Consider the following 18124-nt stretch of genomic DNA (forward strand, 5'->3'; position numbering starts at 1 on the left):
AAGCTTGGAAAAGATGGAGAAAAGAAAGAAAGAAAAAAAAAAAGGAAAATGGCAAATGTATATAAACTATAGAAATGAGTGTGTAAAAGTGTGAAGAGAGGAAAAAAGGATCTATGAAAAAGACATACATACATACATATACCAAGGCTTTTTCCCCCTTTCAAGGGAGGTAGCCAAAAAGGGAAAGGCATAAAAACACTCCCACCCATTTCATCCCTACATACACTCCACACCCCTCCCACCCTCCCTCTCATCTGAGCACCTCCTGGATGACGGGTCATCCCTGCACCTTGCCCACCGCCCTGGGTCAGAAGCAGTGTCGCAAGACACAGCACATCCACAGCAAGGCCGCTTCATTTAATCGGCAACCCCCCCTCTCCATCCCCCCTTGCATATAACGAGAGGACAGGGAGAAATCCCTTCGGGCTGCGTCAAAATTTACTCACACATACTACCCCACCCCCCACCCCCCTGCCCATTCCTCCTCATGCAATCACAACATCATCCATATACAACCATTCTCCACTCACCTCTGTCTTCCGTCCTCTCCCTTCCTTCCCCAACAGACATTCCCCTCTTCCCCAAAGCCCCCTTCACCCCATCCATCCACCTCATCCTAGGACGTCCCCTCATGTTCACTCCCTCCACATCTGCCTTCCATACCACTTTTACTAGTCTTTCTTCACTCATTCTTTCCATGTGTCCAAACCATCCTAATATTCTTTCATCAACCCTATCTCCCAGCTCCTTTTTCACCCCTGTTCTCCTCCTCACCTCCTCATTTCTCACTCTATCCAGCCTAGTAACCCCCACCATACTTCTCAGACACCTCATCTCAAACACATTCAAACTCCTTCTCTCTTCTTCAGACATTATAGAATAATGCAAGGAGCAACCCAAACTATTCTATAGATATGTGAATGGTAAACTTAAAAATAAATAGGAAATGGTGAAACTACACCAAGGAGATACAGAATACACAGAAGATCTTGAAATGGCTTAAGTAACGAACAGTCATTGCAAGTCGGTTTTCATTAGAGAGAAGGTAAAGCATTGGGATGAAGGAAGCAAAGTGCGATCTCCCCCCCCGCAAGGATCAGTACTGGCCCCGATCATGTTCGCTGTATACATTAATGACATGAATGAAGGCGTGGAGTGCTATATGAATTTTTTTGCAGATGATGCAAAATTACTTAAGAAGGTAAAAACGGAAGAGGACTGCAACTCATTGCAACAAGATCTGGACACAATATGGGATTGGACTCAAAAGTGGGAAGTAAAATTCAATATTAAGAAATGCAGCCTAATGGAATTTGGAAAGAGTAGAAATAGAATATCAAAAAATTACACAGTTGGGGAAGAAAAAATAAATAAAACAATCTATGAAAAAGATCTTGGAGTGATGATTGGAAAGGACATGAAACCAGATAAGCATATAAACAAGATGTTCGGAGAAACCTACAACTTATTGAGAGCAATCAAAGTGGCATTTACCTATATGGACAAAGAAATGATAAGGAAAATACTTACTACACTAATAAGACCAAAACTCGAGTACGCAGCATCACTTTGGACACCCAGTACCAAAAAGAATATTAAGAAACTAGAAAGATTACAAAGAGCGACAACAAAACTAGCACCGACACTCGCCGAACTAACATATGAGCAAAGACTATCCAAATTGAACCTACCAACTCTGGAACAAAGAAGAGAAAGAGGAGATTTGCTAACTATCTACAGAATAATGAAAGGATTGGAAGTTTTAGACAGGAACGACCTATTAATGTGGGACAATGGTAAAACAAGAGGACACGGAAAAAAATTGAAAAAGGATAGTTATAGAAAAAACTTGAAAAGGAACAGTTTCCCACACAGAGCGATAAATACATGGAACAAATTAGACAACAAAACAGTATGTGCTAACACTATACAAGATTTTAAGATAAAACTTGATGCGGAGAGATACAAAGACGGGTCACCACGAGCATAGCTCCCCTCCCGTATATTACAGCTAGGTAAATACAACTAGGTAAATACACACAAACACACACGCACACGCACACACACCCCGGTCATTTCAGCACCTTGTCGATGAAGTCTTTTGTGCTCCTCCTCCCCGAACAGCTCGAGTTGAAGTACGACCCAGGGAGCAAACAAAGACTTGAGGGCCACTTCAAAACATCTAAATAGGCATAAGACATATACATCAGTACAACTGTCCACCTTGCACTGGGCAAGCTACATCATAAGAGAGAAAGAGAAAAAGAAAGAGAAAAAGAAAGAGAAAAAAGAAAGTGAAAAAGAGAAGAGCAAAAATTTCAAGGAAAAAAAAATGGATAACTGTTAGTACACAAAACCTAAAACCTGCTTCTTTCTCCCTGTGTAAATGTTTAAACACACAGAGCAACCTTAACCATTCCTTAGCTACTCCCAACACGGTCACCCTGTACGTGAATACACCACTTACCCACTCCAAGGCGACCAGCTAGCAGACTGAGCAAGCTCATAATAATACCCACGGAGACAAAGAGTGTGGACCACAAAAGCCTGCCATGTAGTTGTGTACAAACAGAACCCTGATAACATCACTAACTATTGTGCCTTCACCCCTACTGGCTGGCACACCCTCAGACAGGGTGTGGTCTGGGGCTCTTAATTAAGAATACTATCTATACTGTATCTGAATGCCAATGGCTTCTTCCCCCTTATAAGGGGGGTAGCCAACTCAGTAGCAAGCACCCACTCCCACCCATTCCACTCCTGTTTCCCTCTTTCACCTCAACACCTCATGGATGAAGGGTCATCCCTGTCTCATGCACACTGTCTTGGTCAGTAGCAATGCAGCAAAGCACAGCACACAGGGCTGCGGAGTCGGAGTCGGAGTCGGAGGGAGTCGGAGTCGGATTTCTAAGAGTACTAGGAGTCGGAGTCGGAGTCGGATTTTTTTTATCCGACTCCGACTCCTTAAGTCCAATAATATTATTATTTTTTTTTAATATGGTTTCCCTGTTTGGTTTTACCAGTTGCACAATTTAACAGTTTTTGTATGGTTTTGCTTTTATTTTTGGAGCCAATAGTGAGTGTGTGCAGTGTATATGTACACTAAGTGGTCTCTCCAGATGGAAACAAAAAACAATCTATCAATAATAAAAAAAAAGAAAAATACACAATACTGACAAGCTATCGTTGTCAGTCTGGGTAAAAGTGTTTGTGGTCATGTATTTGTAGTTGTTTCCTGTAAGGAGAGTGAAAATATATACATATATATATATATATATATATATATATATATATATATATATATATATATATATATATATATATACATATATATACATATATATATATATAATATTTTGTACTATACTGCAATGCTATTACTTCAACATAAATAAACATCAATTCGTGCTGCCACCATGTGACGGCATTGTGTGCTACTAGTACTAACTAATGTAAAGAAACAGCTGCAGATTCTGCCTGAAGCAGTATCTCCCAGTGAATTTACTTTTCCTTCATTTTCGGTAGTTTTATCGCATTTTCCTTTAATAGAAATATGCTAGATTATGATAAAGCTACTTCAGAATATGACATTCATACATTTATCAAAGAAATTTAGTGGTTTGAAATATACGAAAAAGAAACAGGCTACTGATCATGGTTACTAGTGAATACAATAGGCCTACAAGTGAAGCAATGAAAAATAGAAATCAGAGTAAAGAAAATCACGAACCATTTTAATCTAATTCAAAACTGATTATGCTATAAAGACAATTGCAAATTAGGCCTAAGTGTACCAGATATTTATGCTTTAACTCATAACCATAATTCTATCTATATACAAAAGGCTTTTTCCCCCTTATCAGGGAGGTAGCCAAGTCAAAAGGCATAAACCCACTCCCACCCATCATATATCCCCTACGTATGCACTATGCACGTACGTCTTCATGTATGTAAAAGTCAACGGAAGTGCCCTGAGATAAACTTTGACCAGTCTCAGAGGCCAGATAGGAATGACATTAGAGCATATGTCACAGCATTTGATGATGACTGAAAAGGGGAGGAACAACAGCAGATATGAACAGTGTGCACAGGGGAAGGTTGTCTCTCTCTTTCCTGAACTCATTCCTGGTTTTTATGATAACATGGTGAAATTAATTCTGCAGTAAGTACTAAGTAGGGCATCCTCCATTAACCTTTCCTCATCATGATTTGTCACATTTTTTCCTAATATTGTGATAGAAGGTTTATGACATTGGACATATGAAATAACAGATGATTTTTTTTTTTTTGGGGGGGAGGGGAGGGACACAAAGGAAAAAGAAAATATCTAGCTTGAAGTGGCAACTCTGCCATGACAGATCTGAAAGTGTTAATAAGCTGGTAGATGATCATGAGCATAAATAATACCATTATATATTTAATATATATATGTTTATACGAATATACGTGCTTGTGTGCATATACATATATAAAGCTGGTTGAGTGTATGTGTGAGCATATTTATCATACAAGTGAATGTTTCACGTAAAAAGTAATATACATGAAAAATATAAAATGCTTGCTGAATAGGTGTGGGAGGCTGGTAAATGGATCTGCAGAATAGATTTCCACATAGGGGTCAAGGAGTTAAGGAGTCGGTAGTCGGAGTCGGGAGTCGGAGTCGGAGTCGGGAGTCGGAGTCGGACCTTATACCATCCGACTCCGCAGCCCTGACAGCACATCCACAGCAAAGCAGCTTCACTTACAATATGATCACCCCCCCCTCTCTCTCTCTCTCCATTTCCTCATAAAGAAAATAGAGGAGAAGATGGTGAGAAATCCCTGTGAGGGGGGGCTGCTGCTGCATCAACTGAATGATCATCCGTAATAATACACCACCATTCTCCCTTCTTTGCTCAACAGACATTCCTCTCACCCCATCCTCAGTCATCCCCTAAGTCAGTGGTTCCCAAACTAGGGGGCACCCCCCACCCCCCTAGGGAGGCATGAAGTCATCTGCTCAAAAATATTTGTTTAATTAGAATAATAAAATCATTCAAAGATCAAATATCTGCCATTACATACTGTACATGCACAGTATAATTATAGCAGTCACTCCAACCCGTTTTCTATTAAGCTAGTTCTCCTTACACGTTTTGGACACGTCACCGATACCAACCACAATTTGCTAATGTTCAAACTTTTTTTTTTTCTTGCTCCCTTTGAACCAAATGTTTTGTTTTTAGTTACTTAGAAAAATGTCTCTGGAATGTATTATTATTTGTTTGAGTGGCTTTCATTATTGAAATGTAATACAACCAGAATTTTTTTTTCCTGAACAATGCTATGATATACAAAAATAATTTCACATGAACAAAAGCAGGAGGGAGTGGGGGTCTACTGGAAGCAAAAAGGGCGATGGCGTCATCAGGTAAGATAGTTTGGGAACCTAACCTGTCCTAACAAAGTTCACTGATCCGTCTACCACCTCTGCCTTCCACACTTCTTTTGGGAGTCTTCTTTCTTTCAATCATTCTTTCCACATTCTTTCCAAACTGCACTGCTATTCTTTACCTAGTTGTATCTCACAGGAAGGGGAGCTATGCTCGTGGTGTCCCGTCTTTGTATCTCTCCATATGTGCCAGTTCCCTCTCCTCCTCTGTTTGTTGTAAGTCATGAACAAATTAGAAAACCTACATACATACATATACCCAAGGCTTTTTCTCCCCTTGTAAACCAAGTATGATAGATGGAAAGGTTTTCATGAAAGTGGCAGTTGCCGACAAGAATGACGAGTTAAACACCATATAAGGACGGAGCCTTTATTTGTACGACGTTTCGCTTATTACAGCTTTTTCAAGTACCAAAAAAAGCTGTGATAAGCGAAATGTCGTACAAATAAAGGCTCCGTCCTCATATGGTGTTTAACTCGTCAATCAGATGGAAAGATGCAACCTCACAATTATATTTCCTTTCCTCTATACTATATGGAGGTGAGCTACATAAAAAATAAATAAATGAATAAGATAGAATAAATAAATGAATAAAATAAAATAAAATAAATAAATAAAATAAAAACAAATTCAAGTCAAGAGAGATGAAAAGAGAGAGCTTGCTCAATACCCTTTTGAACGGAGTCGTCGCCAAATGACCATGTCACCCTCCATTCCCGAGGTGCCGCGATGGGAGCTGTGGCTGGATGTATTATTACCATTACTATCATTACTTATTTAGGGATGGAATGGGTGGGAATTATGTTACGCCTTTTCCCTTTTGGCTACCTCCCTTGTAAGGGGGAAAAAGCCTTGGTATATGTATGTATATATTATTTCATTCTTCTTTCACCACTTCAGTACATACATATACCAAAGCCTTATTTCCCTCTTACAGGGGAGGTAGCCAAAAGACAAAGGCATAGAAACCACTCCCACCCATTCCATCCCTAACATACTCCACTCCCCCTCCACAATCTTCCCTCCCTCTTCAGTACAACTCAAATTCTCGTGCGCAGCATCGGCTGCCATATGTACGATGCACCACACTACTCTCATTATAATATATAAAGTCACTGCTGTATTAATTGTTCTCTATTATTCTGAGTAATAATACATACATACATATACCAAGGATTTTTCCCCATTACAAGGGAGGTAGCCAAAAAGAAAAAGGCATAAAATCATTCCCACCCATTCCATCCTATACACGAGTCCAATATATAGGAGTAATAATAAACACACAAAATGTGATCAAACCAGCTCACAGAATCCGAAGCTAACTCGTGTACAACTACAAAAATAAAATATATATACATAATCAAGCCGCTGATGCTGGCATCCTCGTATGTGTACCCACGAAATCGATGCAGGAGGAGTCATTGTGTGGAAGTGAGTGGTTGTTCAAGGGGGTCACTGATTACATGAATGAAGTGACCTTGCTGCATCGCCTCTGACCCAGGGATGACCCATCATCCACGAGGAGCCAAGATGAGAGGGAGGGAGGGCAGGAGGGGTGGTGGACGGGAGTGGAATGGATGAAGATGAAATGGGTGGAGAGATATGGAATTATGCCTTTTGACTTTGGCTACCTCCCTCCCTCCCTCCCTCCCTGGTAAGGGGGAAAGAGCCTTGGGGGCACATGAAGAACTGTTACCCCAGAACGCCCACGACAAGAATCGTCACCCCATGAGATCCCACCTGAAGAACTGTCACCCCAGTGCGCTGAATATCAACAGCGGAATAAAGAGTAGGTTAGGTTAGGTTGAATGAGGGTTATGCTTATTGTTATCAACTTATACATCTGAAGAATCGTAAACCCAGGATGATGGCCCACACGAAGAATTGTCACCCTAGGAGGATAGCCCACATGAAGAGCTGTCACCCGGTCAAAGTCAGGGGGTGACGGTTCTTCATGTGATCTGGCAAATATATGTAATGCAAATATGAGATTTGATCATGCCATCCCTTCTGTTTCCTAATAAGGGGTTAAGAGCCATTTGAAGAATAAGAAGAAAGATGATGAAGAACAAAAGCATAAGCACAAGAAACAGAACTTGCACATCCAAAATACTCTACTTTAAGGCAGGGAAAAAAATATATATTTTTTTATTTTCCAGAGCTATTTTTCATTTTTTTTTTTTTTTTTTTTAAATTTCACCACAGCCATTTTTTTAATTACCAGAGCCATTTTTGATACTTCCAGAGCCATGTTTTTGCAGGTTCGATTTCCTTCAAACTATTGGAAGGCTAACTCATTACTCATGTGGATGAAAAATAACCTTTTTTTTTTTTTTTTTAACAAATCAGCCTTTAATTTTGGGGTGTGTGGGATGGGGGGGAGAATAAGATACATGCAAATTTACAGGTTATTTCTTCAATGTACTGATACAAACATGTCAAATTAGTTAATGGATTTCAATATGATGCAAATTACTGAGTTTCCTTGTTAAGTTGTTTAAGATCCACTTGCAAAGTTTTGTAGAATAAAATTAGTAGTTTCTGACTTTCTGCTGTTCTGCAGAGTACTATGCAGATCTTCTATGGTAGCAGTACAAGGTCCCTATGTAATTTTCATTACTTGATATTGATCTAGTTAAAGCAACCTAATAGGTTAAACCTGTTTATATGATTATTTGATTAATCCATTAGCATGTAGTTCTCAACTTCTCATTCTCAATGCTCAGCTTACACTAGCTCTCTTAATCAGTTTTACTCACTCTTCAACTCTTGCACTTTGAATTTTTGATGATTCGATCCAGTTACTGTTATTTAGTCAATGGTGCTTTGTACATGTAGTCAGCACGTTGATTGGGCAGCTAGCTGCATGCAACCAATGAACTTCCCTGCATACAGGTACCATGCAACTTGCAACTAGCGACATTATGTAGCACGATAGTCGTGTAAAGTCTTGTCAACATATACTAGTATACGTGTGCACGCAGCTGATATGAAGCTAGGCTAGGTAAGCCATTGAACTCTAGCAGCTATACCGCGTACACATACGTATGTACATCAACAAATTGAAGTTGATTGATGCGTTGCGTTTATGATATCGATTGATAATGCAATGATTGATCACGGGTAAGTTGTGTTTGCTATGATCCTTTCATCAATGGTGATGGGATTCAGGGATTACCAAATGATGGATAATGCATGAAAAACGTTGAATCTTGCCACTGGAGCGATTTTTTTTTTTTTGTGGGGGATCGCTCCCGCTATTGGATTTGCGAGAGCGACATTGGAACTTTCGCGAGCGAAATCGCTCGTCGCTCCCGTGTATTTTTTTTTTCCGCTGCATTAAGGTTATCAACACATTAACAGTGTACATAAATTCTCAGCTACTTTGATGTACGGACTCTCACAATAATGTAGACGGACATCAACAACCAACTGACCTGACAATGATGTGCAGATCTGACGAGGTGTTGAAACTGAGGTTTTCAGTGGAATGTGGAAGAGACGACGTCAAATGGTGGGCCAAGGGCCAAGGGCAGCAACAACAAACACGCTGGATGATGATGATGATCCCCTGGACGAGGAGGAGGAGGAGGAGGAGGAGGAGCACTGCACAACATTATCACCTGCAAGAAAGTATTCTGATATTAATAAGAGAGAGAGAGAGAGAGAGAGAGAGAGAGAGAGAGAGAGAGAGAGAGAGAGAGAGAGAGAGAGAGAGAGAGAGAGAGAGAGAGAGAGAGAGAGAGAGAGAGAGAGAGAGAGAGAGAGAGAGAGAGAGGGGAGGGAGGGGGAGAGAGAGAGAGAGAGAGAGAGAGAGAGAGAGAGAGAGAGAGAGAGGGGAGGGAGAGGGAGAGAGAGAGAGAGAGGGGAGAGAGAGAGAGAGAGGGGAGGGAGAGAGAAAGGGGGGAGGGAGAGAGAGAGAGGGGTGGGAGAGGGAGAGAGGGGAGGGGAAGGGAAAGGGAGAGGGAGAGAGAGAGGGGGGAGGGGGAGGAAGAGAGAGAGAGGGGGTGAGGGAGAGAGAGAGAGAGGGAGAGACAGACAGAGAGAGAGGGAGAGACATACAGACAGACAGAGAGAGAGGGAGAGACAGATGGATAGAGAGAGAGAGAGAGAGAGAAACGTGCATGTGCATGTGAAGATGGAGACGACCAGATAGTGAGTGAAACCATGATTGATGGATCACCTTGAGGAGCTATTTCTCCTCCGACTGTTGGACCAGATGTGCAGCATCCAGTCAGCCAGCTGCAGCAGCAGCTTTCGGGAAGGAATCTGATGATATGCAGCAGCTGCAAGACAAAAATTCTCATCCAGCTCATCAAACGACATTCCACGTATTTTTGCCGAGAAAACAAAATAGTTTGCCAGAGAGTGATTTGATGGCGGAAAAAGTTCTGGAGGAGGAGGAGGTGGGCAGCGGCGGCAGTACCGTCCCCTGATTGGAGGCAGGAGGGAGGAGGAACCATAGCCCAGTGTGATGTGATGTGATCTTGACCCCTCAAGGAGGCCAGGCCAGGCCAGGGCAGTCAAGAGGAAGAGAGAGAGAGACAAGACAAGAAAGAAGAAGGGAAGGAGTGTTGTGCTTTTGCCAGGGAGGAGCGCCGAGGATCTGTGGCGCAAGTTTTAACCTTTGCCTGGTGTGCTTTGGACTGACTGTTGGGGCAGGTAACCATTACTGCCAAGAGTCAACTTTACAATGTCTACAACAGCATTTCCCGACCTTTTTTTTTCTTTTTCCGGTCGACCCCAATATGATCCTCATGATATGACTGCAACCCCACAAATCTATTTTGGAAAAAAGCCTTGGCAACAGTGGTTATGAAACAGTGGTCTACAATGTCCATGTATTACAAAAAAGCCTCCCTTTACCATTTCCTAACAATGATGACAATGGTGCCTACCTTGACACGCTGTACCACGGGGTTGGACTTCTTGTGGTCCCCAAGTGCACAAGCAAGCGAGTCTGCCATTTGCCACGGGGGCTGTCCCAAAGAACATCTATTGGAAAGCTGGGAAGAGGATAATGAAAAAATGTCAATAAAACACTCTCTTGGTCTAAATCAATACACACAAACATATACAAACACACGTACAGATACTTGTAAACAAACTACATGTATCCTACATATACCAAAGGCTTTTTCCCCCTTACACGGGAGGTAGCCAAAAGACAAAGGCACAGAAACCACTCACTCCCACCCATTCCGTCCCCAACATACCCCACTCCCCTCTTATCTTGGCACCTCCTGGATGACAGGTCATCCCTGCATCCTATCCACTGCCCTCCCTGGGTCGGAAATGGTTTCGCAAGACACAGCAAAGGCCGCTTCATTAATTCAGCGACCCCCCCCCCATCTCTCTCCATCCCCTCATGCAGAAATCCCTTTGGGCTGTATCAACTTATTTCTCACACATACTCCCTCACCCCCATCCCCCCACCTACTCCCCCTCATGCATCACAGCCCAGCATCATCTATACACAACATTTCTCCATTCACCCCTGTCTTCTGTCCTCTCCCATCCTTCCTCAACAGACATTCTCCTCTTTCCCAACGCCCCTTTTACCCCATCCATCCATCCATCCATCTCATCCTAGGTCGCCCCCTCATGTTCATTCCTTCCACCTCTGCCTTCCACACACACGCCGTCGTCGCACTCGCACGCCATCGTCGCCGCCCGTCGTCGTCACCAAGAAGAAGGGGATTTACGACGAAAAACGAAACCTGGTTTGTATTGTAGGGGTGGGGAGTGATCGTGAGTGTCCGAAATGATATCTCTGCAGTGCTAGTCAACTGTATTATCATGGAATTAGCGAAAATGAAAGAAAACAACGACTCGAAAGGCAGAGCCATCTAGCGTCAGACGATCGAACCGCAATGTAAACAAATCCACGTGCGACGAAGAAGACTTTCCAAGATTTAACAAATATGAAAGTCGATTATTAAAGATAGAGAAAGATATGAACAAATCTAGGACTCGGTGGGAGGAGGAAATTATGGACTAAGAAATGATATCATAGGATTAAGGGAATGCTTAGCACAGGCGAATCATGAAATTTCTGACCTAAGAAAAACCAACTTAGATCTCACAAACGAAATCAAAGAAATGAAAAGGGTTATAAATGAGCTGAAGAATGATAACAAAAAGAAGAAAACTAATGAAAATAACAGCAGCGACAATTTAAAGATAGAGGTGAACAACAGATTACACAAGTTGTCACAAAAGATCGAAGAGAATCTAGGTGAAGAAAGCATTCAGAAAATTAAGAAGTGGAAGGAAAACATCGAAAACAAGGAAACTGCTTTTAAAGAAATAGTCAAGCAGCAAATGCAGGATAATGCAAAAGACACAATTATCCAAGTGATTAACGAAAAAGCAAACTGGGTCAGGGATACAGTAGATAGGAAAAAATGTATTGTGGTCTATGGACTAAAAAAAAACAGGGATTGGTGAGGTACATGAGAGAAAAAGAAGAAAAAGAGACAGCAGTAGAAATTCTATATGAAATTCAGGGGGGGGAAAGAGATTCAAGCATAGACTTAGAAGAGACACATAGAATCGGTCGCTACTCTAAGGATAGAAATCGACCTCTAAAGATAAAATCAAGGTCACAGATGGTAGTAGAAGACATCTTTGAAAAAGTAGGCAATTTGGCAAAGAGGGAAAAGTACAATAAGATATGGATAAAAAGAGAAATGAGTACTGAGGAATTAGAAAAAGAAAAGTCACCAAGAAAAGAAGCAAAGGAAAAAAACTTGTTGAGAACGGAGACAGAATGCAAAGAATTCCATTGGAGAGTAATCGACATGAGATTGAAACAGTGGCACATCAAAACGAAAAAACCAAGGACAGAAAAGATAATGAAGGAAGAAAATTAAAAGTGGCCTATACTAACATTGACGGATTAATTTCAGGTCTGAACGAACTCAATGATTATCTGTTAGAAGAAAAACCAGACATAATGGGAATTGCAGAGACTAAACTAAGAGGAGAAATACCATCTATCAATATTGGACAAGGGATATACAATTACTGGATAAGAAACAGGGAGGGGGAATCATGTTCTTGGCCAAGAAAGACCTAAAAGTGACAAAAATTGCAGAGGGCAAAGGTAAAGTTGAACTGATCATGATTAAAGTCGAAGGCAAGAATATGAAAAGTAGAAAGTTTGTGGTGACCTATGTGCCCCCAAGAACGAATGCTTGGAAAGAAAACGAACACACAAAAATGCTAGAAGATACAAGAAAATCACTAAATGAGATACTAATGGGTAAGGGTAACCTAGTAATTATGGGAGACTTCAATTGCAAAGAAATTTGTTGGGACAGCATGACAGTGCGAGGAGATGATGTGTGGGGCAATGTACTGCTAGACATGAACATGGAGTATACAATAACCCAGTGGGTCAGTGAAAACACAAGGTACAGAAACAATGAAGAGCCATCAAAACTAGATTTAATATTTACAACAGAACCTGAAATAGTGGACAAAGTCCACTACAAGACACCAATTGGAAAGAGTGACCATGTACTCATCGAAACTGTACTAAAGGAAGAAATAGAGATGAAGAGGAGCGAAAAGCATAGGAAAGGAAGATTGATGTACAACAAAACAGACTTTGCAAAACTAAAGATATTCTTCCAGAATGCAAACTGGGAAAAATTCTATATGGAAGAGACAACAGTGGAAGAGAAATGGAACATACTGTTGGATAATTACAATGAAGGGGTAAACAGGCATGTACCAAGACAAAAGCGAGAGAGTACATTAAATGTTGGTTCAACAAAAGATGCAGTGAGGCAAAAGACAGAAGGGACAAAGCTTGGAAAAGGTGGAGAAAAGACAAAAAACAAAGCAAATGGCAAATTTATATAAACTATAGAAATGAGTATGTTAATGTGAGAAGAGAGGAGATAAGGAACCATGAGAAGGATATCATAGATAAATGCAAAGATCAGCCCAAGCTATTCTACCGGTATGTAAATGGTAAACTTAAGACCAAACAGGAACTAGTGAAACTACGCCAAGGAAATATAGAATACACAGATGAATTAGAGATGACCAAAATCATGAACAACTACTTTAAATCTGTCTTCACCAGAGAGAAAATACAAAATTGGGACGTAGATAATAACAAACATTCTCCCCACATGAGTGAATTTACAACATCACAAAAAGAAATATAACATCTATCAAAACTGGACGTCAGAAAATCACATGGCCCGGATGGAATTGCAAATTGGATTCTACAAGAATGCAAAGAAGGGCTAACGGACAAAATACACATCATAATAAATAGCTCACTCAAGGAAGAAAAGATACCTAATGACTGGAAAAATGCTAACATTGTACCAATATATAAAGGAGGAAACAAGGAAGAACCCACCAACTATAGACATCACTAACAAGCACTATAGCCAAAATTTGTGAGAAAATCATCAAGAATAGATGGGTAAAACACCTGGAAGATAACAACATATCAAACCCAAGACAATTCGGGTTCAGACAAGGTAGATCATGCACCACAAACTTGATATGCTTCTACTCAAGACTAATAGACACAGTGCAAGAAAGAAAGGGATGGGCTGATTGTGCATTCCTAGACTTGCAAAAAGCATTTGACAAAGTACCACACAGAAAATTACTAAAAAAAAACTGGAACACATGGGAGGAATACAAAGGAACCTACTAAAATGGATGGAGGACTTCCTGACTGGTAGAAAGATGAGAGTAGTACTCAGAGAAAAATATTCAGATTGGAAAGAGGTGATCAGTGGAGTACCGCAAGGATCTGTACTGGCTCCAATAATGTTTGCTATCTATATGAATGATATGGACGAGGGCGTGAACTGCTACATGAGCTTCTTTGCTGATGACGCCAAACTGTTAAGGAAAGTAGAAACTGATAAGGACTGTGAAGCACTGCAAGAAGATCTGAATAGGGTATGGAACTGGAGTCAGAAATGGGAAGTGGATTTTAATACTAAGAAGTGTAGCGTAATGGAGTTTGGAAAAAGCAAAAACAGAATATCAAGAAAATATACAATTGGAACCAAGGAAGTAAAGAAAGTAGGATCCGAAAAAGACTTGGGAGTTATTATCACAAACGACTTGTCCTATGATACACAGATCAACAGAATTGTCGGGGAGACTTACAACTTGCTAAGATCAATAAAACTGGCTTTTGCTTACCTGGACGAAGACATAATAAAAAATATTTTGGTTACATTGATAAGGCCTAGACTAGAGTATGCGGCGACATTGTGGTCCCCCAGTACCTAAAAAAGCATAAAGAAAATAGAAAGAATCCAAAGAGCAGCTACAAAAATGGCACCTGCACTTGCAAACCTATCATACGAGGAGAGATTGGCTAAACTGGAGCTACCGACACTGGAGCAAAGAAGAGAGTGAGGAGACCTACTGACCATCTACAGAATCATGAAAGGCACAGAGATACTTGACAGAGAAGAATTACTAAACTGGGACATGAGAAACACAAGAGGACATGGAAGGAAATTAAGAAAACATAGCTATAGAAGAGAACTGAAGAAAAACAGTTTCCCACATAGAGTTTTAGACACTTGGAACAAACTGGACAATGAAACAGTATGCGCAAAAACCATTCACGAGTTTAAAAGCAAACTAGACACTGAGAGATACAATGGCGGGACAACACGAGCATAGCTCCCCTTCCCGCAAAATACAACTAGGTAAATACACAAACTGTGTGTGTGTGTGTTATCACAAACGAATTGTCCTATGATACACAGATCAACAGAATTGTCGGGGAGACTTACAACTTGCTAAGATCAATAAAACTGGCTTTTGCTTACCTGGACGAAGACATGATAAAAAAAAAATTGGTTACATTGATAAGGCCTAGACTAGAGTATGCGGCAACATTGTGGTCCCCCAGTACCAAAAAAAGCATAAAGAAAATAGAAAGAATCCAAAGAGCAGCTACAAAAATGGCACCTGCACTTGCAAACCTATCATACGAGGAGAGATTGGCTAAACTGGAGCAAAGAAGAGAGAGAGGAGACCTACTGACCATCTACAGAATCATGAAAGGCACAGAGATACTTGATAGAGAAGAATTACTAAACTGGGACAAGAGAAACACAAGAGGACATGGAAAGAAATTAAGAAAACATAGCTATAGATGAGAGCTGAAGAAAAACAGTTTTCCACATAGAGTTTTGGACACTTGGAACAAACTGGATAATGAAACAGTATGCGCAAAAACCATTCACGAGTTTGAAAGCAAACTAGACACTGAGAGATACAATGATGGGACAACACGAGCATAGCTCCCCTTCCCGCAAAATACAACTAGGTAAATACACACACACACACACACACACACACATGGGGGGGGTCAAACCTAGAGCAGATGTGATCAATATTCTCCAAAGGTATGTCAATTGTTCGATACAATGAGCTGTGGACAAGCGATCCATCCTGTGTCATCAAATTCCTTTTCCTCACAATACTTTGACATTTGGTAAAAACAGACAGTCATCAATACACAGACACGAAATGGGAATACACCGTACTAACTTTGAGGACGAGTGAGAGGCAGGCAGGGTAGAACATCACGAGTACCAGGTAGTTGACGACGACCACGACCAAGAGGCAGGCGAAGCCACACATCTGCCCCAACTGGCTCACACCTGCCACCAAGCAACACATGTAAAACGTGTCACGGAAAGGTGCTCTTTACGTGGTATGGGAAGGAGAAGGACGTCGAGAACCTTATTGGGAAAACAACGAGATAAAAAGATTACAGAGATATTGCCTTTGGTTCTTTCCAGAGACCCACAGGTCCTGCTGCGGCAGGGGTGGTTGTGAAGAAGAAGTAGAAGGAGGAAAAGAAAAAGAAAGAAAAGAAGAAGAAGAAGAAGAAGAAGGAAAAGAAGAAGAAGAAACAGAAGAAACAAGAAGAAGGAAAAGAAGAAGAAAAAGAAAAAAAAATTGTATAGTCTGAATATAGGAAGTACAGGTTTCTGTGTTTTGTGCCTTCTGTGTGATATACATAATACACACATCACATGAAAATTTACATACTTTGATATCATCAGAATCATTAAGAAAAGAACCTTATAACTTATTTTTCCTTTTCTTCTAATACATCTTTTATCATACATCTATACAATTCAGTTTCCCGTTGCAAACTCCCCCTCCCCTATCAGGAGGCTAGGACAGTGCCCCTTTTCAGTGAGAGAGAAAGAGAGAGAGAAGATTTTGGCCATGCCCTTGGTCCAACTCTATGGGGGCAGACAAACCGCCATCACCTTGGGCCCCGCTGCAAGGAGGAGTTTTAATCCAACATGACAAATGATGGGTGCCTGTCGCTGACTGTCTGTCTGTCTGTCTGTCTGTCCTGCAAGACGGTGGGCCAAGAGACTCGTCTCCCTCCTGCTGGTCCGTCTTTCAAAACCCGTCAATTCTCTCGCGTCCTTTCAGAGGAGGAGCTCTGAGGGGCTGATGGTGTTCTCTGGACTGCAGCTCAGGATTTCTCAATCAGCTGTAACGACTGTAATGCGCCTCCACCGCCTTTGCACGTAAGGAGCGGTGACAATCGGCAGCTGCTCCCCTTGCCTCCTACAGTACTGTTGTATGTATGTCAGTGGTTTATAGTAGTAGGAGAGTATTCACAAGTAATTGGACGAAATATAGTACAAGTTGAGAGAGAGAGAGAGAGAGAGAGAGAGAGAGAGAGAGAGAGAGAGAGAGAGAGAGAAAGAGAGAGAGAGAGAGAAATCTTGAGCCCATTCCTACAACTGAGCGTCTGCCTTTCAGGAACTTTCGGTGCCAGACAGACGTGCGAGTGCCGAGGCCTTACGATAAGGGGGGGGGGGGGGTTGGCAGCAAGGAAATTGTTCTTTTTGACAACCCTCCAACAGGACCACCACCACCGTCCCTTTACCATACATACATGTATCAAAGGCTTTTCCCCGCCCCTTACACACAAGTGCCAAAAAAACAAAGGCACTCCCACCCACCGAGCATCGACAAAACTCGTTCCTCTCCCGAAATGACCTCCGCCTTACCCAATAGAGTTCCTGTGCTGATAACCAGAGTCTCGACCATCATGTCCAGCGTGAGTGAGGGGCCCAACCAGGCCATGCCGAGGGCAATGTTGGATGCCACCTTGTGCTACGAGGATGAGGACGACGACAGGGTGAACTGGGCCAGCAGCAGGGAGGCGTTGCTCAGGTCCACCAGCAGGAGGAAGAAGAAGAAGAGGGCATCCCTGTATTAATGAAGCGAGTATTAACACCAAGCGACATGTAACATAATAACAAGAACAGCCCAATGTGGGGGAGGGGGGGATTTCGAGACGTGACCCATGAATGAGCTCCCAATGTGTTTGAGATCCCCAGAAAAAAAAAAAAAACACGGAACAGTTGAAGACGAAGCTGGAGAAGACGGCAAAGACTCCTGCTATGCCTGCTGCTGCCAGAGGGCACATCAGAATCAGTACATGAACTATTTCATAACACACACAAGTGATACAGGCCAAGCTCAAACAATACACGAGTTCAAATCTGAACATGGTAACTGGAAATCAAAGATATAGATTAAGTTGGAACCGTACATGAATTTGAATCCAGGTACTATGTTAGAAGAAGAAAATTAGAGAATAGGAGGAGATGGGACCCAACGAGCTTTGCTCCTTTCCTGTGCACTAC

General features: G+C 41.6%; 1 protein-coding gene and 1 pseudogene across 1 annotated transcript in view; both read right to left on the reverse strand.

Moving 5' to 3' along the window:
- Positions 1–2167, reverse strand: part of LOC143031182 (3-hydroxy-3-methylglutaryl-coenzyme A reductase-like) — a 20664-nt gene extending 18497 nt beyond the window's left edge. The window contains exon 1 of the mRNA XM_076194713.1: positions 2068–2167. The gene's annotated coding sequence lies outside the window, so the exon portion shown is untranslated. The remainder of the gene's footprint in view (positions 1–2067) is intronic.
- LOC143030302 (uncharacterized) overlaps positions 1–17904 on the reverse strand; it is a 55860-nt pseudogene extending 37956 nt beyond the window's left edge.
- Positions 17905–18124: the final 220 nt, after the last annotated feature.

This window comes from Oratosquilla oratoria, chromosome 12 (genome assembly GCF_046742065.1).
Source record: "Oratosquilla oratoria isolate Oo_2021 chromosome 12, ASM4674206v1, whole genome shotgun sequence".
Lineage (NCBI taxonomy): Eukaryota > Metazoa > Arthropoda > Malacostraca > Stomatopoda > Squillidae > Oratosquilla > Oratosquilla oratoria.